The sequence below is a fragment of the Mirounga angustirostris genome, unplaced genomic scaffold (assembly GCF_029215605.1).
Source record: "Mirounga angustirostris isolate CCGP_5_RB_7025 unplaced genomic scaffold, mMirAng1.0.hap1 SCAF_7, whole genome shotgun sequence".
Classification (NCBI taxonomy): domain Eukaryota; kingdom Metazoa; phylum Chordata; class Mammalia; order Carnivora; family Phocidae; genus Mirounga; species Mirounga angustirostris.
In genome coordinates, this window is record NW_026991715.1 from 46662670 (window position 1) to 46689103 (window position 26434).

The window sequence follows — 26434 nt, forward strand, 5'->3', positions numbered from 1 at the left end:
TATTAGCCACTTCAGCTCCTTTGACAGTCATGGACATGGATGGCAGGTTCTTCGCCTTTCAGCATCCATCAAATTGCCGTTATGTTTTCACATAGATAACTTGTAAGAAATCAGGTTTATATAGGGTTTCTTTTTTCACCTTACTGGTTCTACTGTATGAAGATAGTCATATAGATTTTTTAATGTCATCTTTCTGTGCCAGTATATAATTAAGTTATAGTAACGTGGAAAATATTAAAAGCATCATTTCAGATAGGGGCTTTATTATATATAGCCCCTCATGATATAAATCTGTTTTTTATTACTCCATATAATACCCACTTTGTGATATTTAGTTTTTATCATAGAATTATTTACATTTCATACTGAGACCTGTAATTAGTAAACCTAGAACTAGGTAGGACACTTCTTGTATGATAAGTATGGAAAATTCCTTTATACATACAAATACATTTATTTCCATATTTGTTTAACAGAAATTCATGTTCTGGCCATGATTATCTTAAACCCTTGTTAGATAGAATTCTTTCTTTTTTTTTTTTAAGATTTTATTTATTTATTTGTCAGAGAGAGAGAGAGCGAGCACAAGCAGGGGGAGTGGCAGGCAAGCTTCCTGCCAAGCAAGAAGCCCCAGTGCGGGGCTCAATCCCAGGACTCTGGGATCATGACCTGAGCTGAAGGCAGATGCTTAACTGACTGAGCCACCCAGGTGTCCCAAATTCTTTCTTTCTTGGAAAATGTTTGGGTTTGTATATATTTTTAAAAGTCAGAGCAGATATATATCAGAACTATACCAAGAAGGCCACTTAGAAGGAGTTATAACTTCTTGCAAAAAAGGAATAAGGAGAGATTAGACAGGGTGCTTTTATATTTAATATAGGGAAAAACTATACATAAATAAGTGCACATATACATACACATACAGACACCTGTTTCATGTTATAAATCAGTGGCTGAGGTTCTCATTTGTTACATCAAAAGGAGAGTGAGCCTTTTACTGTTCATGGCCTAATCCTGATCATCAAGGAGAAAATTTGTTACTAAAGTAGAAGCTTTAGAGCATTCAATGTATAATTTTAGAGTTTATGATAGTGAAGGAAAGTCATATTTGGTGAGTTACATGTGTATTCTACCCTATACATTAGAAGTAGAAGCTTCAGAAAATTCTGCAGGAAAAATAGGTGTTTGTTTCAAGGGGAATGGAAAAATCAACAGAACAACACAAAACAGTGCTGACTCTGTATCTGTTAATGATCCTGATGAGGAAGAGATAGAAACTCTGTCATAAGGAGTGCTGTAACTAGAGTTTTGAAAGGGCAAGTACAGAAAAATATCTGTAAGTGTAGCCACAAGAAATATGATGGCAGCAAGATAGGGGGCCTGATGTGTTCCCACATAGTCATTAAACACATACCAATTTTGTGACATAGTATGTACATAATAATTGTCTAAGGCATTTAAAAACAAGTCCTAACAAAATGGCATATTTAAACTATGAATGGAAGAAAAAGCCAAGGACCTTGCTTAAATCAGTACAACATAACACTAAAAAGACTAAATCTCAAAAGGAGAAATGAGATTTTTAAAACTCTAAAATAATGGCTAAAATAAAATAAATAAAATAAAAAACCAAAAATGGCTGTCTACTTTTGTGTAGGAATGTATGTGTGTGTATCTATTTGATTTTTCTTAAGTAGGTAAATATTTGTAGTTATCAAATATGTTCTTTTTTTTTTTTAAGATTTTATTTATTTGACAGAGAGACACAGCGAGAGAGGGAACACAAGCGGAGGGAGTGGGAGAGGGAGAAGCAGGCTTCCCGCTGAGCAGGGAGCCCGATGCAGGGCTCGATCCCAGGCCCCTGGGATCATGACCTGTGCCGAAGGCAGATGCTTAACGACTGAGCCACCCAGGTGCCCCTATCAAATATGTTCTTATTTGATAATATGCCATAGAGTAAATTATCAGTATTAAATATCCACAAAATGGCTAAAAATATTTGAAACATAAAAATTTCAAAAGATTGGGGTGGCACAGTTGGTTAAACATCTGACTCTTGGTTTTGGCTCAGGTTTTGATCTCAGGGTTGTGAGATCGAGCCCCACATCGGGCTCTGTGCTCACTGCAGAGTCTGTTTCAGACTCTCCTGTCCCTCTATCCTCACCTCAAATAAATAAATAAATCTTTAAAAATCTCAAAAGCTTAACCCACTGCTTGAGAAGACAGTATATTTTTATTTTATTTTTTTTTAAAGATTTTATTTATTTATTTGAGAGAGAGAATGAGAGGGGGGAGGGTCAGAGAGAGAGGCAGACTCCCTGCCGAGCAGGGAGCCCAATGCGGGACTCGATCCTGGGACTCCAGGATCATGACCTGAGCCGAAGGCAGTTGCTTAACCAACTGAGCCACCCAGGTGCCCGAGACAGTATATTTTTAGTGGATGACCGAGTATGACAGCTGTATTCCTTTCTTTGGCTCTTATTTTTTGAAGAGAAGTGATTTTAAGCTGAAAATCTAAAGCATGGGCAAGAGGGGACATAAAATACTCAGCAAATCTAAAAATGACCCAAATTTCTGGACACACCATTCTTTATACCTTGTTTTTTCAACCACAGAACAGCCCCTTCTCTCCTCATCCTCACTGCCACAGCAAGAGGCGCAAGACATGGGCCTGCTTCTGGCATCTTGTCTGGAGGTAGAACTCCTCAGATCGTCATCACCTCATTTTATTGTCATCTTATTCTTAGGTTTACTTAATACTAAATAAAAGGATGCCTTTAGGTGTTTTTTTTTTCCCCTGTTAGTCAATAATGTTATTGTTAAGGCATATATTTTCATTCCTTATACAGTCCAGAGCTTATTATTAGTCTTTACTGTATCTTGAAATACTGAAATTTTTCATAAGAAAACTACAATATCAAAATAGATGTTAAAAATCAGAGGTATTATTTAAAATGCAAATTGTTATGTGTAGGAGATACTTAGATTCTGTAATAGGTAATTAGTAAGTAACCCACAAAACTCAGTGGCTTATTATGAATGTTGATTTCTTGAATCAGGTAACTCTCATTTATATTTTCATCACTTGGAAAAAGTCTTCAAGGTTGACAAGGGGAAAAAAGAGCTGGTGTCACTTGGGATAATTTTAAGGGCAAGACCTGGAAGAGGCGTATATCACTTCCACCCATATGCCACTGACCAGATGCCAGTCATGTGACGGCCACCTAACTGCAAGGGATCCTGGGAAATGTAGGGGAGCTTATGCATGCTTGGTAAGCAGTAACTGTGTCTGCCACAGATGATTAGATTCAATTAGAGGTTTATTGCAAATAGTGTGCATGTGACTTTTCCAGGCACAGGGGTAGTAGAAAGCTGAATAAGTCATGATTTCTTCTCTCAAATGGATCATAATCCAAGACTCATTGTAAACTACTGCTTGTTTTTAGTTTTAGATTCTCAAAAGAAATCCATTGCTTATTCTTAGTATTATGAGACTAATAATATTTTAAAACAGCCAAATGAGTTGAATCTACCATCTGTATGTTAGAATTCAGGTAAGAAACAGATGGCATATTCAGATTAGGTAATAAAGGCACTATGTGTCCCTGTGGGCAGGATCTCAGAGGAAACCACAGGGTGTAGGAAACCACACGTCCAGTATTGGAGGTCTAACAGGAGAGTGTCTCCCACCTCCAAGCCTGAAAGGGTGAGGAAAAGAAGTGGTTTCTGAGACCTTGAGTTGTGACCTCCGGCTAAGGGAGACAGCCTATTTGATTTTGCAAGGAGTGAGCCAGCAAAATAAGTTCTCTGACCTTATTCTTCTCCTTCTTTCTAGTCTCCCATTGGTATTCCCTATTATTATCTGAATCCTACTGGAAGCCAGAAAGCAAGGAACCTGTTTATGTAATTGATAGAGGTCAGTTTTCTGGGGCAGAGGGCAGAAAGGTGGAGACATCTGGAGGGTAAAAAGCACACTATCCTACAAAAAATTTGTCTCTTTGGCAAATATTTTCAAGGCCCTGTTCATTGCAAAGATGTGAGTACTATAGGGTATATACTTTTCGTTCAAGGACCTTGCTGTCTAGTAAGGGAGAAAAATCACAAACAAAAACTAAATTCAAAGGCAAGTCTTTAGATGTGTTTTCAAGCATTAGATGAGGCATTGGTGGAGTAGTTCAGAAGAGGAAGAGATTATTGTTTTCTTGAATTGTTGAGGAAGGCTTTTGAAGGAACTAGAATTTGGCTATGAATAGGTTGACAGAGTTTTTATAGACAAGAAGGAGGACAAAGTGATACATAAACATAACTTGGGGTACAGCGAGTGTAGAGTCTAGTTGAAAATGGCAATTCATACAAAGTTAGAGGTAAGTTTAGAAATAATTTGAGGTCAGACTTTAGAAAAACATAAAGAGCAAACTGAGGAATTTGTGCTTTTTAAAACCATCATAGTTTTCTGGGAGAGGTTACAAGGTGTTTTGTGGTAAAAGGGTTCTGCGGTGAAATAAATTTAGGAAATGTGTACTTTCCCAGGGTGCCTGGGTTGGATCAAGTCAGTTAAGCGTCTGCCTTTAGCTCAGGTCATGATCCCAGGGCCCCACGTCGAGCTCCCTGCTCAGCCAGGAGTCTGCCTCTCCCTCTCCATCTGCCTCTCCCCCCCCCAGCTCATGCTCTCTCTTGCTCTCTCAAATAAATAAATAAAATCTTAAAAAAAAAAGAGATGTGTACTTTCCCACCCTTGGATATGTGTAACGTGTACTTAACATATTAATAGATCTGAAAAATCTTATTGTACAGAAACCACTTTTTCTGTTAAGCTACATTTGACAAGAGAATCCACCCTCTTCCTTTAAAAAAAAAAACAACACCAGGGCGCCTGGGTGGCTCAGTCGTTAAGCGTCTGCCTTCAGCTCAGGTCGTGATCCCAGGGTCCTGGGATCGAGCCCCGCATCGGGCTCCCTGCCCGGCGGGAAGCCTGCTTCTCCCTCTCCCACTCCCTCTGCTTGTGTTCCCTCTCTCGCTGTCTCTCTGTCAAATAAAATCTTAAAAACAAAAAACAACAACACGTAAAACATGTTAAAATCTTGTGAAACTCTAGTATTCTAGGAACCGTGATTTGGGAAATGCCTTCATAGGTAATGGGAAGCCTTTGAATAGTTCTAAAAGAGTTATGACATGAATAAAAGGTATTTTAGCGATATTCGCCTGGCAGTGATGGATTGGAGTGCCCATGAAGTTGGATGAAGTGGATGATATAGAAGCTTCTGCCCCTGCAATAATACAGGCACGTAGTGCTTGCTGATCTGCAGTCAGGGGTGGTAGTGGGCTGTAAAAAATGCACAATTGAGAGGGGCATTAGGAAAGAAATGACTTAGTGACTGAATGAATATGGGAGATAAGCAGGAGGGAAAGGGAAAGTCAGGCAGAGGAGGGAGGAAGGGAGGCAAGTGTCATGAATGACACAAACTAGGGCTTTTAGGCCCAGATATTCCCATTCTGTGTGTTTTGTTAAACTGTACTTAATAATGTACACAGACCATTAAGAATAAGGTATAAAAAAGGCATTTGAGAAGTTTGAGTGACAGTACACACAAGGCAACTTAATGCCTAGTCTGGAAATGAGTTTAAAAGAATGTGTCCTAATTCTTTTTTTTTTTTTAAAGATTTTTTTTTTATTTATTTGAGACAGAGAGAATGAGAAACAGAGCATGAGAGGGAGGAGGGTCAGAGGGAGAAGCAGACTCCCCGCCGAGCAGGGAGCCTGATGTGGGACTTGATCCCGGGACTCCAGGATCATGACCTGAGCCGAAGGCAGTCACTTAACCAGCTGAGCCACCCAGGCGCCCAAGAATGTGTCCTAATTCTTAATCGCAGGAAACAAACTGAGGGTTGCTGGAGTGGGGGGTGGGGTGGGAGGGATGGGGTGACTGGGTGATAGACACTGGGGAGGGTGTGTGCTCTGGTAAGCGCTGTGAATTGTGCAAGACTGTTGAATCTCAGATCTGTACCTCTGAAACAAATAATGCAATATATGTTAAGAAAAAAAAAAAAAGAAGAAGAAGAAGGTAGCAGGAGGGGAAGAATGAAGCGGGGGAAATCGGAGGGGTAGACGAACCATGAGAGACGATGGACTCTGAAAAACAAACTGAGGGTTCTGGGGGGGGGGTAGGAGGATGGGTTAGCCTGGTGGTGGGTATTGAGGAGGGCACATTCTGCATGGAGCACTGGGTGTTGTGCACAAACAATGAATCATGGAACACTTCATCTAAAACTAATGATGTAATGTATGGGGATTAACATAAGAATAAAATTAAAAAAAAAAAACCTTTTTATGAACCAGGAAAAAAAACAAAAAACTAATGATGTAATGTATGGGGATTAACATAAGAATAAAAAAAAAAAAAGAATGTGTCCTAGAAATAATTGAGTATCATCAGCATGGTGTCAAAACTGATTGTGATTCAGAGAGCAGAGTTCTGGCCAAAGGAGGTTGATGGACCAGACCACAGGGATTATATGTACGTAGGAAGTTCACACTGTGTGTTTATTGATCATACCTGTAAATTTAGAATTTTTATCACTCCCTTCCCCCCCAAAAAAGAAGAATTTTGACACAGAACCAGTTTAGGGTAAGAACCTCTTATGTATTCGAAGTTGTATTAACAGTAATTACCTAAGAACATTGCTCATTCTGGGGTGCATGGGTGGCTCAGTCGGTTAAGCGTCTGCCTTTGGCTCAGGTCATGATCGTGGAGTCCCCAGATCAAGCACTGCATCGGGCTTAGCGGGCAGTCTGCTTCTCCCTCTGCCCCTCACCCCGCTCATGCTCTCTCTCATGCACACTCTCTCTCTCTCAAATAAATAAATAAAATCTTAAAAAAAGAGAGAGAGAGAGAGAGAACATTGCTCATTCTTATCATATGTTGTTAATATACTTCAAACCAAAATCATGTTAGCAACTAGCTGCTGGTGTAATGGGTATTTAGAGCCACATCCTAAAGGAAACTGGTATTGGACAAAGAGAGGAATACTATATAAATCTTTAAAAAATATTTGTTAAGTAAAAATTAATCTTTCGAAAGGGAAAAACTCAGCAACAACTCTAGCATTGTTTTGGGGACTCATATATCTTAATTGGTACTCTCATCGCAGCTGTAACTTTTTTTTCATTTCATATGCTTGCTGTCATTTGCCCATTTCTCTTCTGTGTGTGAATGCTTTTTTATCTTCTTATATTGTGTTTTTATTTATAGAAGACAAAGTATAGTGTGATGCTTCTTTATTACTTTCTAAATTCCTTGTTTACATGCTAAATCCCTATTTTAATGTAGTTTGGGGATAAATGTACTGAAAATATTGAGTGCTTATATTTTCAGTTTTGAATTTATTCATATTGTGACAGTAATTGGTAGAAAACTGTTTCTCACAGCTGACAGGCCAAAAAAAAAAAAAAAAAAGCTTGGGGACAAAGCTACCACATGCCAGGGTGCTGAGGACCCATCAGATATTTAAAGAAGTGGCATTTGTACTTGCATTATTTAAGCTACTGTTGAAGAAAGAGATGAGAAGAGACCATATTTGTAGCAAGCATATTATAGAATTCATTTTCTAAAGAATCAGGTTTTTGAAGAAGGTATAACATCTATCAGACATTTTATAAAGCACATGAAACAAATGCATAAGAGTTCTTCTCAAAAAGAACTGGAAACTGAATGCTATGACATAAATATTTTTTTTAAATCCTAAAACTGAAACAAATATATCTACTTCCTCAAAATTAGTAATTAAGGCCAAATTTTAAACCAAGTGTTGGTGAGTAATTTTATCATTTTATGCCATAGAAATACTGTTTTGTAAACACTGCAAGTAAAGATGTCTTTTTAATCTCTGTTTTGCCAATTAACTCAGATCATTAATTGTCAAACTGTGATTTGGGAGACCTCTGGTGTCTTTTAAGAAGCCCTCAGGTGATGGGATAACTGATCTTTGGTTTTGGTGATTATAGCTATGTTTGTTTGTTTGTTTTTCACAAGTATGAATAACTCTTTAATAAAAAGAAAAGAGCATCTCATTGATGTCTCATCAGAGAGAAAACTAACCTTACCCTTAATTCTGATGAGATATGCTACTGCAAGCAGGAGTGATGGAACAGTCCTCTTTAGTTTATTTTGTTATTTTTAATAGTACATGGGTGAAATTTCGAAGAGCCACTGATATAGATCAGGACATGATAACTCTTTTGGATTTTGAGGATATTCTATTAAATCATTTCAGATCTGTTGTTGAACTGAGGATTTGTACAACCACTAACTGAAGACTTCAAGAACATTTAAGAAGTAGTTAAGTTGTGCTCTTCCTCTGGCCTTAACAATGAAACACAAATTGTAAAACACTTCAACCTGAAGTTTACACAGTCTGACAAGTTTTGTTTGTTTTGCTTTGCTTTTTTTTCTTTTTTTCTTCATATACGGTCAATGTGGTTGGTTGAATAGGTCCCCCAAAAGTTCATGTCTGCCCCAAATCTCAGAACCTTTTGGAAGTAGGATCTTTGCATATATGATTAGCTAGGATAGGGTCCTATTAGATTAGAATAGGCCCTAAATCCAATGACTAGTGTCTTTATAAGAAGAGGAGAGGACACACTGAGTCACACACAGGGAAAAAACCACATGAAGATGAAGGCAGAGATTGGAGTGATGCAGTTACAAGCTCAGGAATGCCAAGGATTGCCAGCACCACTAGAAGAGGCAAAGACAGGGTGTCCCCTGGAGTCATCCAAGGGAGCATGGCCCCCTGCTTACACCTTGATTTTGGACTTCTAGCCTCTAGAACTGTGAGAGAATAAATTTCTGTTGTTTTAAGCTACCCAGTTTGTGGTACTTTGTGATGGCAGCCATAGGAACCAAGAGAGTTAGTATTCCTAAACATTCTTCCATAAACTTATCTACTACAGCTTATTTTGACATATTTGTTTTATCCACTAAACTGTGAAGTCCTCAGGGGCAGAACCTCATCATACTCATCCATAGTGGACAGTATTCAGTATCATCCAATTATTTATTATCAAAAACTGTGAACATACTTATTTGTTAAGGTTCCCAGACGTGTTCTTCATGAACAAACATGTTAGTTTTTATTAAATTTGCATATTTGAGGAAGACTAGAATATAAATAACCATAAGGATATTCTGTATGGAAAGGTTATAGACAATTACCAGGCTTAGGTTTTAGTAGTTAGCAAGGTATGTTAACTATCATTACCACCTTTTTAAATTAGTAATACTGTATCTGTTTATTCATTTTTAAGGATTTATTTATTTATTTTAGTAAGAGAGTGCATGCGTGAGTTGGGGGGGGGAGGGCAGAGGGAGAGGGAGAAAGAGAATCCCCAAGTAGACTCCCCACTGTGCGCAGAGCATGACACAAGGCTCTATCCCAGGACCCCGAAACCTTGATCTGAGTTGAAACCAAGAGTCAGCTGCTAAACTGACTAAGCCATCCAGGCGCCCCTTAGTAATAGTGTATTTAAATAATTTAAATCACTTTTTTAACATTGGATGTTATTCTGTGTCATTCAAAAAAGACATAGAAATCAATATTGTAGGGCGCCTGGGTGGCTCAGTTGGTTAAGCGACTGCCTTCGGCTCAGGTCATGATCCTGGAGTCCCGGGATCGAGTCCCGCATTGGGCTCCCTGCTCGGCAGGGTGCCTGCTTCTCCCTCTGACCCTCCCCCCTCTTATGCTCTATCTCATTCTCTCTCTCAAATAAATAAATAAAATCTTTAAAAAAAAAAGAAATCAATATTGTACATCAGTGCTAAAATAAAAGCAGAGAGATATGAATGTTTGATATTCTATATGAACATTTACAAAAATGAAGCCACAATTAATACAAAACTATTATAGATATATGTGTATACTCACATACACATACCTGAAGGCAAAAATTATTGAGTACAAAAGTGATTCAAGATCTAAATGCATGTGTTTATTAGTGTTGTATAATATATAAAACAAAGGTTTTATTTTTTTCAAGTTTTTATTTAAATTCCAGTTAACAGGGGCGCCTGGGTGGCTCAGTCATTAAATGTCTGCCTTCGGCTCAGATCATTATCCCAGGGTCCTGGGATCAAGCCCCGCATCGGGCTCCCTGCTCCGCGGGAAGCCTGCTTCTCCCACTCCCCCTGTTTGTCTTCCCTCTCTCACTGTGTCTCTCTCTGTCGAGTAAATAAATAAAATCTTTAAAAAATAAATAAATAAATTCCAGTTAACATACAGTGTAATATTAGACTATTACTACTACTTTTATATCCCATTTGTGTGAAAGATAAGATCTGAAGTGAGTTTTAAAGTAAATGAACTTTCTAAAGGGCTTCCCATCTGAATTCTCCATAGAATATTCAGTTTGTCACAATTTTGCTCTGACATTATGGAGCACGGCTGAAAATAAATGATTGCTTAAGTTTCAAAATTCTGTCTAAAGCACAGATCATTTATAAAGATTAACATATTTGTAAAAGGACTAAAAAAATGTAATTTAAAGTAACGTTGTTTTATGAAGAATTGATATTAAAAATAACATCTAATGGATATTTAAAAATTTATATTTTTTAATCTTAAAAAGTATGAGATTGATTATAGCCTAAATTTCAGAAATATGAAAAATGATCATTAAATGGTATTCTTATGTCTCAGTTTAAATATACTCTCCATTTACTAGTATTTTTATCTCTCTTTAATTAGAAGTAGTTTTAAATTGTCCCTTTGAATATTTCTTTACCCACAAGTTGAAATATTGCCAATAAAAGCACTACTGGCTATTTGAGATCCTTGTAGACTGTTTTCACCTTTCCCAATTTTTTTCATGAATCTTAATATATAAAGATTCCCAGTCTTTGTATATGAAATTCTCACCCTTCATAGACTGTTGGTAAGAAATACTAATTATTTAACTCATTACAGGAAATGGACCAGTACCAGATTAAGAGAATGCCAAATTTAAAACTTGGTGAAGACTTAAATGTATGACTCTTTTTAGTACATAAACTAATGAATTATGAATTATAAGCTCATTTTAGTTTATCCAACCAGGTTAATAAAGATCATTTGTAATGGTTAAGTCTTTATATATCCGTGGGCAGACATTCAGATTATCTTCTACTAATAAGGAGGAAAGAATCATTGCTTTTAGTTAGTAGAGGACATTCTTTCCAGACATTTGTTCACAGTGTTTGCTAGAGGAAATTGACGATTTTAAAGGCTACTTGGTAATTATTTTCTGTCTGCTTTCCAGTGATTTTTTTTTCCACATGCCATGAATCAAAATTAAAATCCCTGTGGCAGCCATGGGCAAACCACATATGCTTCTTGAAGCCTGACAATTTTCCTGACATATCAGACGAGTAAATCACATGGGTAAAATTATCCATAATAAACTCAATTAAAAATCCAGGTATGAGCAAGTAGATTTGTCACTAATGTGCTGAAATCTTTTTTTGGAAATGTATCTGGACTTTTTTAAAAAAGAGTTTATTTATTCATTTGAGGGAGAGAGAGCGAGAGCAAGTGCATGCTGGGGGGGAAGGGTGAGCACTGGGGGGTAAGGAGAGAAAGAGAGAGAGAGTGATGGGGGAAAGGGCAGAGGGAGAGGAAGATAGAGAATCTCAAAACGCCTCTGCACTGAGCACAGAGCCCGACAGGGGGCTCAATCCAAGGACCCTGAGATCATGACCTGAGCGAAACCAAGAGTTGGGCTTAACCAACTGAGCCACCCAGGTGCCCCTGTTTTTGGACTTTTAGACTTAACTATTATTCTAGATACCCCAAATGATACCAGTAACCTTAATAGCACTATTTTAGCAATAGTAGACTATCTTTTGTTTGAAATTTGTTAGTCCTTTAGAAACTAATAATTCCATGATTGTGATTTAAATTTCTCTTAACTCCCAAGTGCTCATTATTAGAGGACCAGTTATGGAATGATGGTACATACACACAATAGATGCATCTGTAAAAAATAATGAGGATTTGCTTTATGTATTAATGGGAAAAAATCTAATATAACTAAATACAAAGGAAAATTGCAGAACAGTTTGTAGAGTAAGCTATTTGTGGATAAACAAGGGGGGAAATTATATGTCTGTGTGTATGTGTATAATATACGTATATGTTGACTTCTTTGTGCATAATAATTTCTGGAAGGATAAACTAATAAAGAAGGGTTGGCAGTTGTATGTGTGTGCAGGGATAGGAACTCAGCATGGGCATAATAGGCATGGGAAGGAGATTTTTCACTTTATACCGTTTTATGCTTTATGTTTGAACCATATGAATGTGCCAGCTAGAGAGAGAGATAGGAAGAATATTTTGTTTTCAAAAGTATGCTAGTGAATTCTGCTTTAAGAAAAACCCAGCAAGTGGAAACCAACTTTAAAAACAGTTACATTTGGGGATTGATATGAATTAATCAAGAAAATATGTAGAACAACTGTTATGTGTAAATTGCCACAGTAGACATTGCTGAAGCTACCAAAAAAAGTTTAAGGACAAAGTGACAGCCTTCTAAAAGTCTACACTAAAAGTCTACACTAGTTACATTACAAAAATATTACTCATTTTACAAAAGGATTCTATGTATTGTCTCTTTGAATCGTGGTATGACTCTAATTTCCTTCCAGAGTCTTCCAATCAGTAAATTAACTCTGTGGTTCTCCAAAGTTTTCTGAAGTTGTATTTTCTAAATTTTGTATCATCCTTTCTCCAGTTGTTCTTCATTGTATCAGTGTCCTTTGTAAAAACCCAAGTTCAGGTATGAAAATGAATGCTCTAAATTGGTGTGACTAGCTCTGGTTATGATTTTTACAATTTTATTAGCATTTGGGATAACTTTGTCAAACTACTGAAAACTACCAATCATTTAAACTTGCTTCTCTGCCACTGGGCAGGATGTATTCTAAGTAGATCCCTTCCCTACAGGGCAGCAAAACTAGCTTGCAGTTTTATTCCAGAAGGCTTGTTCATCTGTTCCGTGAGGCTATCTTTCCACAACGGGATCTATTTTATTGTGAGACTTGATGAAATATACCTACGTAACCCTTTCCTGTCTGAAACACAAGACCTTCTGGCAGTCTTTCTCTTCCCACCATCTGTCCTTGAGTTCTACTCTTGCTGAGTTGACCTGTAAATCTGACTTTCTACCCCCAGTGCAGATGAATTGAGCCATAAAACTTCTAGATCTCCCTGTTGTAAAGAACTAGTGGGATATGCTTTTAGATGAGATGACCTTGCCTCAGGTATACCATCCCATTTCAGAAGCTTGGATGCAGATATGTCTTATGTAGTATGCTCATGTATTTATTTGTTTGACCTTTTACAGTGATGTACGCTTTGCAGTGATTAGAGTCCTTTTCTAGAGTTTAACCACTTGGTATTCAAAAGGCAGACACCCTAATGTAGTAACTTCTTTCTTTCATGGGCTTTAATATTATATTTCTATATCTTTCTACAATTACAATTTTAGATGAAGGATTTTCTATCTTTTGTCTCCAGGTCATTTCTTCACACAAAATCTCATGTGAGGGGCGCCTGGGTAGCTCAGTCATTTGAGTGGCCAACTCAATTTCGGCTCAGGTCATGATCTCAGGGTCCTGGGATAAAGCCTGTATCTTAGGGCTCTGTGCTCAGTGGGGAGCCTGCTTCAGGATTCTCTCTCCCTCTGCCCCACCCCCTGCTTGCACTCTTTCTCTCTCTAAAATAAATAAATCTAAAAAATAAAAAAAATAAATCTCATGCAACAGTAGCAGTGGCAAAAACCTAAAAATGAAGCTCTTTAGGTTGAATTGCAGGGTTTGATGGAAGAAGGAGGGGGCTTCCCTGGAACCTTGTCCCTCCCAGGGCATTCCTTGAAATATGCTTTAGGTTTAATTTTACTTCCATTATTGTGTTCAGAAAAATGAAATTGATAGAAGTTAGATTGGCCCTAGGATAACCTTAGGAGAATGGTTGTAGAGCTTTTTACTTTTTAGGATAGTGATTTTGATTACTACCAGCAATTTGGGTACTTTTTTTCTAAGATTCTATTTATTTGACAGAGAGAGAGAGGGAGAGCACAAGCAGGGGGAGCAGCAAGCAGAGGGAGGGGGAGAAGCAGACTCCCAACTGAACAAGGAGCCCAAAGTGGGACTCTATCTCAGGACCCCAGGATCATGACCTGGGCCCAAGGCAGATGCTCAACCGACTAAGCCACCCAGGTGCTCCTGGATACTTTTTTATCTGAACTCATTTTCCTTATGAAAGTATCTTCTTGTCTTTTGAAACATATGGCCTTTCTTTTTGATCTTTTAACATTATTCCTGTATCCTTTCCTGTGTATTCTGTGGAAATAATGTTCTTTTGGGCCTGACTATTGGTAATAAATTCAAAATTGGTATCCATTTATGAATAGGAGTATGGCTTCCTTGTTGGTAATCTTTTAGAGACAGATGTATTAACCTAAATAAGAAATATTTCTGCAACTCTAGTAGTGTAAATCTGGGGAAATTGTTAACAGTGTTTATAATTTGGATGTCAGCATTTTATTCCTTTTTTTTACCTTTTAATTTTTTCCAAATTACAAAAGCAATACAAAATTATAGAAATATTTCATACAGACAGCAAAAGTCCACCATAATACTTACTCACCCTCCCTGAAATAACCACTTTGCAGTTAGGAGTATGTTTATGAGTCAGGATGGGTAGCTGGGCTGTGACAGCAAAATAACCATGAAATTCCGTGGATTAACATGACAGAAGTTTCTTTCTCACTTGCCTACTCCAGGTTAAGGGTGGGGGTGTTGACAGTTTCAGACTGATGGAGAGATTCCACCGTGTTGTAGCAGCAGTGTGTGGCCTCTTCAGATAATTTGATAGAGGCTAAGAGCTTTAGAGCTTATTTTTACTAGCAATGACATTTTTTGGAATAGCAGTGAGATGTGTTACTTCAGCTCACAGCCCATTGCCAGAGGCCCAATCTTCAAGGAGCACTTGATATGGGTGAAGATAGGAATCTCTACCACAGTATTATTGCCTGTTTTTCTCTGTTTGTGCTGCTGTCTGTATTTTTATCTAACAAGTGAGAATGTCTTTTTAATCTACATTTCTTTAATTATTAGTGAGGTTGTGCATCTTTTTTTTTCCTGTTTATATATTTCTCTCCTATACAAAAACTATTAATATCCTTCATCCATTGTTTTATCAGTTCTCTCTTTTTATTCAACCTATTTGTATATTAGGAACATTCAGCCCTTTGCTTTTCATTTGGTTAAACATCTTTTTTTTCTGCAGTTTTTTCACTTTGTCTTTTGACTTTGTTTAATGGTATATTTTTGCTCCCCCAGATTTTATTTTTATGAAGTAAATTATACAACCCTTTTCTTTAAAGTTTCTGGGTTTCCTGTCATCTATAGAAAGGCCTTTCCAGGGGCATCTGGGTGGCTCAGCTGGTTAAGCGTCTGCCTTCAGCTCAGGTCATGATCCCAGGGTCCTGGGATTGAGTCCTGCATCGGGCTCCCTCCTCGGCAGGGAGCCTGCTTCTCCCTCTGCCTGCCCTTCCCCCTGCTTGTGCTCGTTCTCACTCTCTCTCTGACAAATAAATAAAATCTAAAAAAAAAAAAAATGCCTTTCCCAATCCAGGATTATTTTTATAATCCATTCATGTCACTTTATATCTGAATATTAAAGTTCAAATAAAGTATTCCAAGAATATAAGGTTTGCTTTTTCCTGGTGTCAGGGACTGTTTTGTGGGTTCCTCTGCACATTATGACTTCTCACACTTGCTATTTAACCATAGTCTCTGATACCATTTTGCTATTTATTTTCTTACCTATCATAGCATCTCTTCTGAAAGACACAATGTGGATGTGTGTTTTGTGAACGAACCAGAATTTACCACAGTTCAAGATCACCTTGTGGCTAAGTAGTTTATAAAACCAAAGTGAAGTGAGCATCCCTTCAGCATGTCTGGCAGAATACACCATTCACTCTTGGCCCATGCTTTGGTCAGCGAGGGTGGACAACATTGATGGTCTTCTCTATTCTGCTTTGCACTTTAATTGCACCCCAGGCAGGAGAGGACTCCCATGCTTGGGAAGGTAATAGTGCTGCCAAAGTTAATTAGCCCTAAGTTGCATTCATTTCCCTCTCCCCACCTCCACAGTTATTTCCCCTTTGACCTTTCTACCAACTGTTTTGAGCTGTTCCTTTGATCCTGAAGTCCCTAGAGCTTTTCAGGCAGAAGTATGGCTGCAGTGCAGGGTGCCAGGCTAATCTGAACGTTGAGTCGCAGGACTTGCCTTTGCCCACCCTTCCCTGTTAGCAGCAGAACTGCCAGTTCTGAAACATAAACTTACACTCTGTGATCAAAACCTGACGTATGATGGCCCTTCTACTACCACCAGCCTCACAGCACCCTAGGGAGAGCACTGTACAAATCTCTGTATTGCTGAGTCCTCATGGGATAACCTGAGTGTTCTCTCTTTAAGTTCAGTATTAAATATTTTGTTTAGTTTGTAGTATAATTTTTAAATGATAAACAACCAACAGAATAATTTATAACAATAGTAATAGCTAACACATGTAATACTTAGTGCTAGGCATTATTAGCAGTTTACGTGTAGTAATTAATTTTATCCAGTGATCATATTTTATCTTACTATCCCTATTTTAAAGGTAGGGAAAGTGGGGTACAAGGAAGTTACATAATACTAAAGAATATAAGCCGGTAAATTTCAGAGCCAGGGGGTCTCTTTCCATAATCTGTGCTCTTAACTAATTGCCTATGCAGTAAAAAAAAATCTGAAGTTTATTCAACATTTGCTTTTCCGCTTAGCTGGTGTCAGAGCATTCCAAGGTAATCTTACCTATTTGTAGGGACCTGTGAAGTAAGACAGTGCCTTAACTGTTGGAGGTGAGGATTGACCTCAGCCATTTCTGAACCACCTCATGGTTTGCCCTAGGTGAACACTGCCTGTGGACCTTAGTGTTGCAGCAGACCTATTCCTCTCTTCTCTCTGATGTTTCATGTTATTTAAATATGAGAATCTTATCTTTGTCAGTAGGATTATAACCTGCCACAGAGCATACCACCTAGAAATGAATCAACCCAGCTTGTCCCAGGGTAACATCTCATCCAGTAGGGCTTCCTGCTGAGATATTTAAAACTGGGAAGAATAGAAGAGGTAAAATGTAGTGTTTGGATGATGCTGTGAATGCCTAGAATTAGCTTAAGTGGCCTTCAGCTCAGGGTTTATACTGTCCCTGCGATGAAAGGTAAGCCTTTCTAGCCATGTGTCAGTGACTTTATCATCCTTCCTTCATGGCAGATAGAGTAGAAGAACAAAGAAAGTTTACTCCCAGAGCAATTTATTAAACACGAAGTGAAAAAAATCAAGAGTCTTGTTTCTTATCATATTTTTCCCCTTTAAAATTGCCTTCTTATTTTTGACAAATGTATTCATTTCTCTTTCATATCACAAATTTAAGTGTGTCTCTGAATAAGACCCAGTGTCTAATTTTTTTAAGTGCTAATATATACTGGAACAAAGTTTAAAAATTCATCCCCCCCCCGCAAAAATTCATTCCCTTGGCTCTTTCTTCTTTTTGCAATTTGGAGAGTATTAAAACTATGTTTGGGTAAGGCTTTCACTGAGAAGATATGTTTGCTTGCTTATCCATTTTAAATCAAGAAAAAAACAGATAAATATTCATATCATTTCTTGGCATATAACTCAGTTGTCAAATTATTTTTGTATCCCGGGGTTGGTGCTTACTCAGATTAAACTTTTTGAAAAGGAAATTGAGTTTAAAACGTGGATTTTTAATCAGGTTACCTCGAATAGTTTCAAAGGCATGGACTGTTCTTGTTTTTATGCGAAGTGAAGAATGAGGCATTAGAGTTATAAAATTAAGATCCTTGTTGAATAAGCCAGTTTGCCTAAGGATAGGGGTAATGGAAATGCTTAATAATTTGCACTGAGAGGTTAGAGTTGTAAAAGCTGTCTCCTAGGCAACTAACTCTCTCGAAGCCATTATACCTGAGCTGATCATCGTATTTCCCAGTCTCAGCTAAGTTGATCTTAATCCTAACCCCTCAATAAGAATTTTCCACATAGCCTTTGTTTTTTTTTTCCTTGATGAGATTATAATAGAGAAGTGTCATTCCTCATTCTTCTTTGTAACTTAGACATTACTCTCATCTTCTTGCTAGAAGCAATCACGCAGTGCAAAATATTATCTTTGACACTGTAAGAACACCAAAGTTTGACCACAGTGCATTAAAATTGGTGATTTGAGAAGTGAGTGGTGGCAGAAGAACACTCACAATCAGGGCCATTTTGTTGGGCTTTGTGGTTGTGTCTCAAGTTGTTTTTCACACAACATACATAGCAAAACCATCCCTACCATCTCTCTGTGGAAGCCAAGGTATATTAAAAACCAATATACATTAATCTCCCAAGTTTTTTGTATTTATATCAGAGTTTTGTATTCTTTGTAATATGTATACGTATGTGTGTGTGTATAATATATATATGTTAAATGTTATATATGTTATATATATGTATATATACGTTATATATATTACATATATAGAGAGAGAGAAAGTATCGTAATGTGCAGCTTTAAAGATCAAATATATCCCTGTGGATTACGGCCTCTAATTATATGCTTTCTGAGTCAATATATTCATGTAACCTTTTATTAAAAATGGTATAAATAGATTACGAGAGGACATAGTAATTTTTTTATGAGCTCAACCTTACTTGGTGTAAAGAGTTTCTTTTAATAAGACCATATTTTTTTTTAAAGATTTATTTATTTATCTGAGAGAGCGAGAATGAGAGAGAGTACATGAGAGGGGGGAGGGTCAGAGGGAGAAGCAGGCTCCTCGCCGAGCAGGGAGCCTGATGCGGGACTCGATCCTGGGACTCCAGGATCATGACCTGAGCCGAAGGCAGTTGCTTAACCAACTGAACCACCCAGGCGCCCAATAAGACCATATTTTTTAAAAAAAAAATTACTTCCAGATATAAATTGGTTTTAGTGCATATAATTTAGGATCTCATTAAGTACTAAAAAGTTACTTAAGGAATAAAACATGGATTTTTATCTTCCATGAGGGCTAACTATGCTGTTGATGAGAAGTATTCAGTGTACCCAAACTTACATTTTTTTAAAATTTAAATTATGTGGTTTCTGGAGTAGTATTCAGTAATTCGTCACTTACATAGAACACCCAGTACTCATCACAACAAGTGCCTATCCCCCATCTAGCCTATCTCCCACCTCAGACTTACATTTTTGTTATATAAAGCAGTTTAACTATTTTGGTTATATATTGGCTGACACCACAGGGTAGTAAAAAATGTATATGCACAGGCTTTGATGTCGTATAGACTGAAATTAAAATTCCAGTTTCTCTGCCAACTAATTGTGTGACCTTCATCCAAGTTTATTTTGGGACAAGCCTCTGTTTCTTCTTCTGTAAAATGCAAAAAATAATATTAGGCTTCAAAGTGGAGATTAAAAGGAATAACTTAAGAAAAGCCCCTAGTACCATGCCTTAAACGCTGTATCTCTTTGATCCCAAAGTTTGGCCTATTCCACCTTATAAACCTCTCTCTGGATTATTGTGGTAGTCTGGTATTCCAGTCTTGTCTTTCAATTCATCCTCAAAGTGGTCACCAAAGTGTTTCTTTTAAAACACAGCTTTGAACCTGTTAGTGTCCTGCTTTATGAAACTTGCCAGCGACTCCCTGTTGTGCCAAGGAAAAAGTCCAAGTACCTTGTCTTGGCATTCTTGGGCTTTCCGAGGTCTGATTCCACTATCTCTTTAATCTCTTTGATCTTGCAGGCCTGGTAAATTAATTGTTTGCCAGGTTAGAGGAGCCCTGAATCACAGGCTTGTTGCCTTTTATATTATCGTTTTAGTCTATGGTGCTGGTGGTGGTAAAGTATATCCATAAAGTATATCTCCTGCCTCACTGTTACCATAAAGTACTTTTCTTGCAGTACCACATTTAAGGAATTACTGTAGTATTTTATTCCTTCTTATGTTGCCAGATTTGTGTGAGGTTTTAATGCAGTCAGTGGCTGAGACTAGCCACAACACTTCATGCTGTAGCCCTTGGCCTCGGGAATCTTTAAATCCCAAATGTAGATGAGGATTTTTTTTGTTAATTGGGTAAAAATCACATAACATAAAATGAACCAATTTAAAGTATACAATACAGTGGCATTCGGTACATTCACATTTTTGTGCAATCCTCACCCTTGTCTAGTTCCACAACATTTTATGAGGACATTTTTTTTAACCTAATGCATAATGTCTTTGAATGAGTGGTGAAAGAATAATTTTAAGAGTGTTAAGGAGAGAGCACTTGGGTGGCTCAGTCGGTTAAGTGTCAGACTCTTGATTTCGGCTCAGGTCATGATCTTGGGGTCATGAGATGGAGCCCTGTGTTGGGCTCTGTGCTCAGTGTGGAGTCTGCTTGTCCCTCTCCCTCCATCTCTGCTCTCTTCCCATCTGCTCTCCACCCCCACCCCCCACTATAAAATAAATAAATAAATAATATCTTTAAAAAAACTGTGGTGGGATCTCCCAAGTTTATAAAATCTATAAATTTTATATATATATGATATATAGTAAATAACACATAGCATAAATTTACCATCTTAACCATGTTTTAAGTACACATTTCGGTAGAATTAAGTACATTCACCTTACTGTGCACCTCAATCCCCAGAACTCTTTTCATCTTGGAAGACTGAAACTCAGCAACTTTCGGTTCCCCCCTCCTCCCTCAGCCCCTGGCAACCATCATTTTATTTCCTAATTCTATGAATTTGACTTCTGTGGGTAACTCATGTAAGTGGAATCATACAGTATCTGTCTTTTTGTCTTTCTTTGACTGGCTTATTTCACTTAGCATTACGTTCACGGTTCTTCCATGTTATAATGTGTGTCAGAATTTCTTTCATGTTTAAGTCTAAAAAATATCCCGTTTTATCTATATGCCACATTTTGTTTATCCATTTATCTGTCAGTGGACATTTGGGTCATTTCTACCTTTTGGATGTTGTGAGTAATGCTACTGTGAACGTGGGTGTACTCCTCTCTCTCTGAGACCCTGCTTTCAGTTCTTCTGGTTCTATGCCCAGAAGTGGAATTGCTTGATCATATAATAATTCTATTTTTAATTATTTTGAAGAGCACCATCTTGTTTTCCACAGCAGCTGCACCATTTTACATTCCTGCAAACAATGCTGCAAGGGTCCTAATGTGTCCACATCTTGCCAACACTTGTCTGATTTGGGGTTTTGGGGGGGGGTTTAATAGGAGCTATCCTGGGGGGTCTGAGGTAGAGTAGTACCTTTTAAATTAAAGTTTGATGAAGGGAGAATTATGATTAAATGTCTAGTATCTTTCAGAGATTATAGCAAAAGTCTAAATTTTAAAACTTACGCCAGTTGACTGTTTCTACCTCACTGTGCCCCAAATGATAGGCCTTGAGTAAGGCTTATGACAGCTTAAGAAGTCAGGAAAATTTGCCTACAAATTGACTGAAACAAAATCCAACAAAATCTCTTTCAAAGTAGTGTGAAAAAAATAAATCACAAAATTTGTGTACTTTGAACGTTGTACAGAATACAGCTATCCTCACACCACAACTACCGACTTGGTGTAATGTGCAAAAATAGGTTAGGGATGTAGCAAGCTCAATAATATTTCTTCCTCTGCCAATTTCCCTTCTAATTTTCTACATAAAAGGTTAGGAAAAAGCTGATAGACAGTAATTAGAAGCAGTAACACTGGTAATAAGAAATAACTGAGTTGGGGTGCCTGGGTGGCTCAGTCGTTAGGCGTCTGCCTTCGGCTCAGGTCATGATCCCAGGGTCCTGGGATCGAGCCCCGCATGTCCTGGGATCAAGCCCCGCATCGGGCTCCCTGCTCAGCGGGAAGCCTGCTTCTCCCTCTCCCACTCCCCCTGCCTGTGTTCCCTCTCTCACTGTGTCTTTCTCTAACAAATAAATAAATAAAATCTTAAAAAAAAAAAAAAAAAGGAAATAACTGAGTTATTGTGCTATAGTGGGATCATTTAAAAGTCAAAAAGCCAGGCGCCTGGGCAGCTCAGTTGGTTAAGCGTCTGCCTTCGGCTCAGGTCATGATCCCAGGGTCTTGGGATCGAGCCCCGCATCGGGCTCCCTGCTCAGCAGAGAGCCTGCTTCTCCCTCTCCCTCTGCCTGCCTCTCTGCCTACTTGTGCTCTCTATCTCTGTTAAATAAAGAAATAAAAATCTTAAAAAAAAAAAAAAGCCAATCCCAGTAGGACCTACTTATGGTAAAGTACAGCATACTATGTTACTTATTTGTAATTAGCATGAGATCCAAAGATAAAGTGAGTACACAAAGGGTGTTTAATTTACTAAGGCAGGAAAAAAACCCTGAATTATTTTAAAATTATTTTTATTAAAATGGTCATACTGGAAGTATTTTGCTTTTCAAAGCAATCAGCTTCATATATCTAAAAATGCTGTTGTATGGATTAGCTGATTTTTCAGTGGTGCCGAAAAGATCTATTCAAGTAATTTAATAAATAAATAAATAAAATAAATAACAAATATGTTTAAACAAAGATGTTTAAAGTAGCATCTATTCAAGTAATTTCTATTCAGAAATATTTTCACCATCTTCTCTTTGTAAAATCCAATTGTCTTTGTAATTTTCCATTTTCTGGAATGGTCCTTGAAATCTGTTTCCCTCCTCCTTTGTGTCTGCCTGACTCCTATTTGATGACTATCTCTTACAGAAAGTTTCCCATTTCTTTATACTCCACAATTCCACGTTCCTTATTTTTTTCTGTGTGGTATCATAGCAGATAGCATTTTCTCTCTTACACTTATCTCTCTGTATTATAGCGAATCTGTATTCTTAACCATCTGATCCCTGAGACCACCATTATGTCTCAGATCAGAGACAAAGTTGTTGCTATCATGCTGCAAGTTGTACATAGCATACGTCTTGGTAGGCCTCTGGGAACGTGAGGCCATTAGGTTTTCTGATGTGTGTTATCCTGAAAAAAAAAATACTGGGATCATTGAACCAGACTGTGAGTAACGTGAGCCTTCTTTCTTTCTTCCATATACAGAACAGTGTTAGACCTAGGAATTCAATGTATGTGTGTATATATGTGTTTATATAAATAAATATTCATTGTATTTTTAAAATGTATTTTAAAATTTTGTATTTTTTTAAATGGGTGAACACTAAGGTGAAAATTTTGGATTTTCTTTTTAAGAAAAATATATGCATTGTGGAATTTTAAGATTTCTATAGGAAGAGTGATAGAGTTGTGATACAATAAAACTGTGCCATAAAGTCATTCTCTTCCTTCTTCTAGAAGAGGTATGAGATTGAAGACTCGAAGATAGAAGTATAAAATTGCACTGAAGGGAGAAAGTAAAATCAGGGTGAGGGAAAAGTGGAGCCAGATATGAGGCTGTAATGTATACTCCAGTTACCTGCACATTTTCTCAGAGTGGACTGCCAAGGCATCTCTGGGCTTTGTAGCAACCAACTCAAAAAGGGACAGCCTTCTGGTCAGAACTTCACCATGGCTATGAGATCGGTCACCTAAACAACTATTTTGAAGGAATAAGACTATTTTTTGTCTTCCAAAAATAAACATAACCTCATTTTACTTTTATTCTGAAAAAAATACACATTTCTTATTAAAAAAATGATCAACGAATAAAGTAAGTACAAAAATCTCATGTAAATACCCCACTAGAGATCATTTTTGGCCACACTTTAACTTCTCAGCAGTTCAAAAAAGGAAACACTTGGTAACATAATTCATACTGGCTAATTTACATTCCCAACAGCATAAGAACCTGTTAATTTTCTTGCACCCTCGGGTCAGTGTTGCTAATCTTTCTTAGTCCTATAAGAGAAAAATGATATTTGTTATTTTTCTATTATTCTTAGTACTGAGATTTGATGTGACTTTTCCCATGGTTTTTATGATTAGACTTTATGCAATGTAATGAACAAGTATCCTTGACAACATCTTTTGATAGATTTATTGTGTTTCTTTCTGGAGTATTTTTTATGATAGCACTAAAATATGGGTAAAATATTATTTTACCAGATTTTTAAATTCAGTAACAGTCTTTCTGGGGCCAATATGAGATGGCCTGGTATTCAGTATCTTTGTTGATTTAGATTTATCCAGGAGTATATTTGTAAAGACCACTAGCTTTCCACCAAAATCCACTATCTCCTTCCTGGACACATAGGTAGATTGCATTTACCAGTTTCCTTTAAAATTAGGTGTGGCTATATGACCACGTTTTCTCTAGTGCATTGTCACCGGAAGTGAGGTGAGTCACTCCCTGGCCTCACCAGTACAATCTCCTTTTGTTTCTCAGTGCTCTTTCTTCTTTCTGGCTGAATGTCTTCTTGGGGGAAGACATGGTGTACCGGGAGGTGACCCCTGACCAGGAGCTCCTGTCGCAGGGTCTCCTGACCGACACCAACAGGGTACCCTCCAAGGGCCCAGCGACGGTTTCCTGCCAACGTTGCTCGGTCAGTGTAGTGTACATCTTAGAGGATTCTGTTGTGGACCCGTAGAACCAGACCATGACCACCTTCACCTGGAACATCAACCATGCCCAGCTGACGGTGGTGGAGGAACGATGTGTTTACGGTATGAACTCTGAGAACAGGGGCTGGACCGAAATCCGCCAGGAAGCGGGGTCTCCTCTAGCTTATTTGGTGTCTCCAGAGCTGTCCGGGAATTTGGCCTCACCCTGTTCCCAAGCACTTTGACCAAGACTGTGAAGGGCTTTGAATACATCTTGACCAAGCTGCAAGGGGAGGCCCCTTCCAAGACCCTTGTTGAGAATGCCAAGGAAGCCAAGGGATGGCAAAGGAGAAGGCCAAGGACCTTGCCAGCAAGGCGGCCAGCAAGCAGCAGCGACAGCAGGCCCTGGTGTGGTAGGTCGCCTGACCACCTGGCTCAAATCCCTCTGCCCTTCCTGCTTGTACTTTATCAGCAGAAGTCAACTTCCAAACAAAATTTCTGTTGTGATAAAAAACATAACAATATTTGTCAACCTAACCATAAAAGTGTAGTGTTAAATATATTCATATTATAAAAACAAATGAAGTTTTTGAATTAGGAAATGAGTAAAATGTAGTACTATCAAAGGATTTGAGAGATTTGAAAGGCAAAGCAGTGGGGGATAGGGAGAGATGGATGTCATAATTACTGATGAAACAGCCAACACCATAGGTTTCCAAAATCTTGGGGGCCAATAAAGTAGTGCTGGGCAGGTGATTTGCAAGGCTGGAATATAGTTAACAGTGAGGAGAAAGTCATATACCTGGGCATTGGATGTCAGGATTAGGCCACAGAAAGGTCTCAGTGTAAGGGAATAGGGTCTTTCTAATCAAGAATAGGCTCTGTCTACGCCAGTGAGAACACTTTTGGTTACAGTATTTTATGGGCAGTGAAGGTTTTTTCCTGCCTAAAAAAATGGACTCAAAATAGAATTTCAGGAGCAGTTTCTAGAACTGAGGTGCAGGGCACAGACCAAGGGACAAAAATACGTTGCTGCTTGATTGGTACCAGCAACAAAAGTGACTTCATAATGACCAATTTGCTTGAGCAATCTTACGTGTTTCTCCTGTTTCAGCACAAAATTTCCTCAGATGGGAATTCACAGGGCTTACTATAAAGATAGGACTTCAAGGATTAGATACTTAGGACATACTACAGGAAGATATAGAACTCTGCCACAAAAGTGTAAGAACATCCAAGTAGAACATTGCTTTAAACAAAAGTTCATGATTAGAGCTCATTAAGTGATTAGAGTTATAAATGTTATCCTGGTAGTTTTCATCATAGAGATAAAAGACAAAATAATGGAAGCTGGGGGTGCCTGGGTGGCTCAGTTGGTTAAGCGACTGCCTTCGGCTCAGGTCATGAACCCGGGGTCTTGGGATTGAGTCCCACATCGGGCTCCTTGCTCAGCGGGGAGCCTGCTTCTCCCTCTGCCTCTGCCTGCCACTCCCCCTGCTTGTGCCCTCTCTCTCTGTCAAATAAATATATAAAATCTTAAAAAAAAGTAATGGAAGCTGTTCCTTCCTATATCACTGGTGTAACTTTAATGAGCCACTGCAAAGTAGCAATGGACCTCATCATTATTATCAACAAATATTTGAGTGTTCCACTCTGTGTAGTACAAGATTCAAATTCCACAGGACAGGTGTTTATCAACTTTGAGGGGGGCTGGAATATATGCTGGACTGCTTTGTGTTACAATAGAATTCCTTTATTTGCCTTGGAAACCGCAGTGAAAGACTTAATACTTTTACATGTTTTAGTATTATAACAAGTTT

The 26434-nt window shown here is 38.1% G+C and overlaps 1 protein-coding gene and 1 pseudogene across 2 annotated transcripts in view; both read left to right on the forward strand.

The window, feature by feature from the left end:
- The window catches only part of NDUFAF2 (NADH:ubiquinone oxidoreductase complex assembly factor 2), a 148815-nt gene that overhangs the window by 54281 nt on the left and 68100 nt on the right, over nt 1-26434 (forward strand). The gene's annotated exons all lie outside the window — the stretch shown is intronic.
- On the forward strand, nt 4341-25971 carry LOC123853740 (PRELI domain-containing protein 1, mitochondrial-like; annotated as a pseudogene).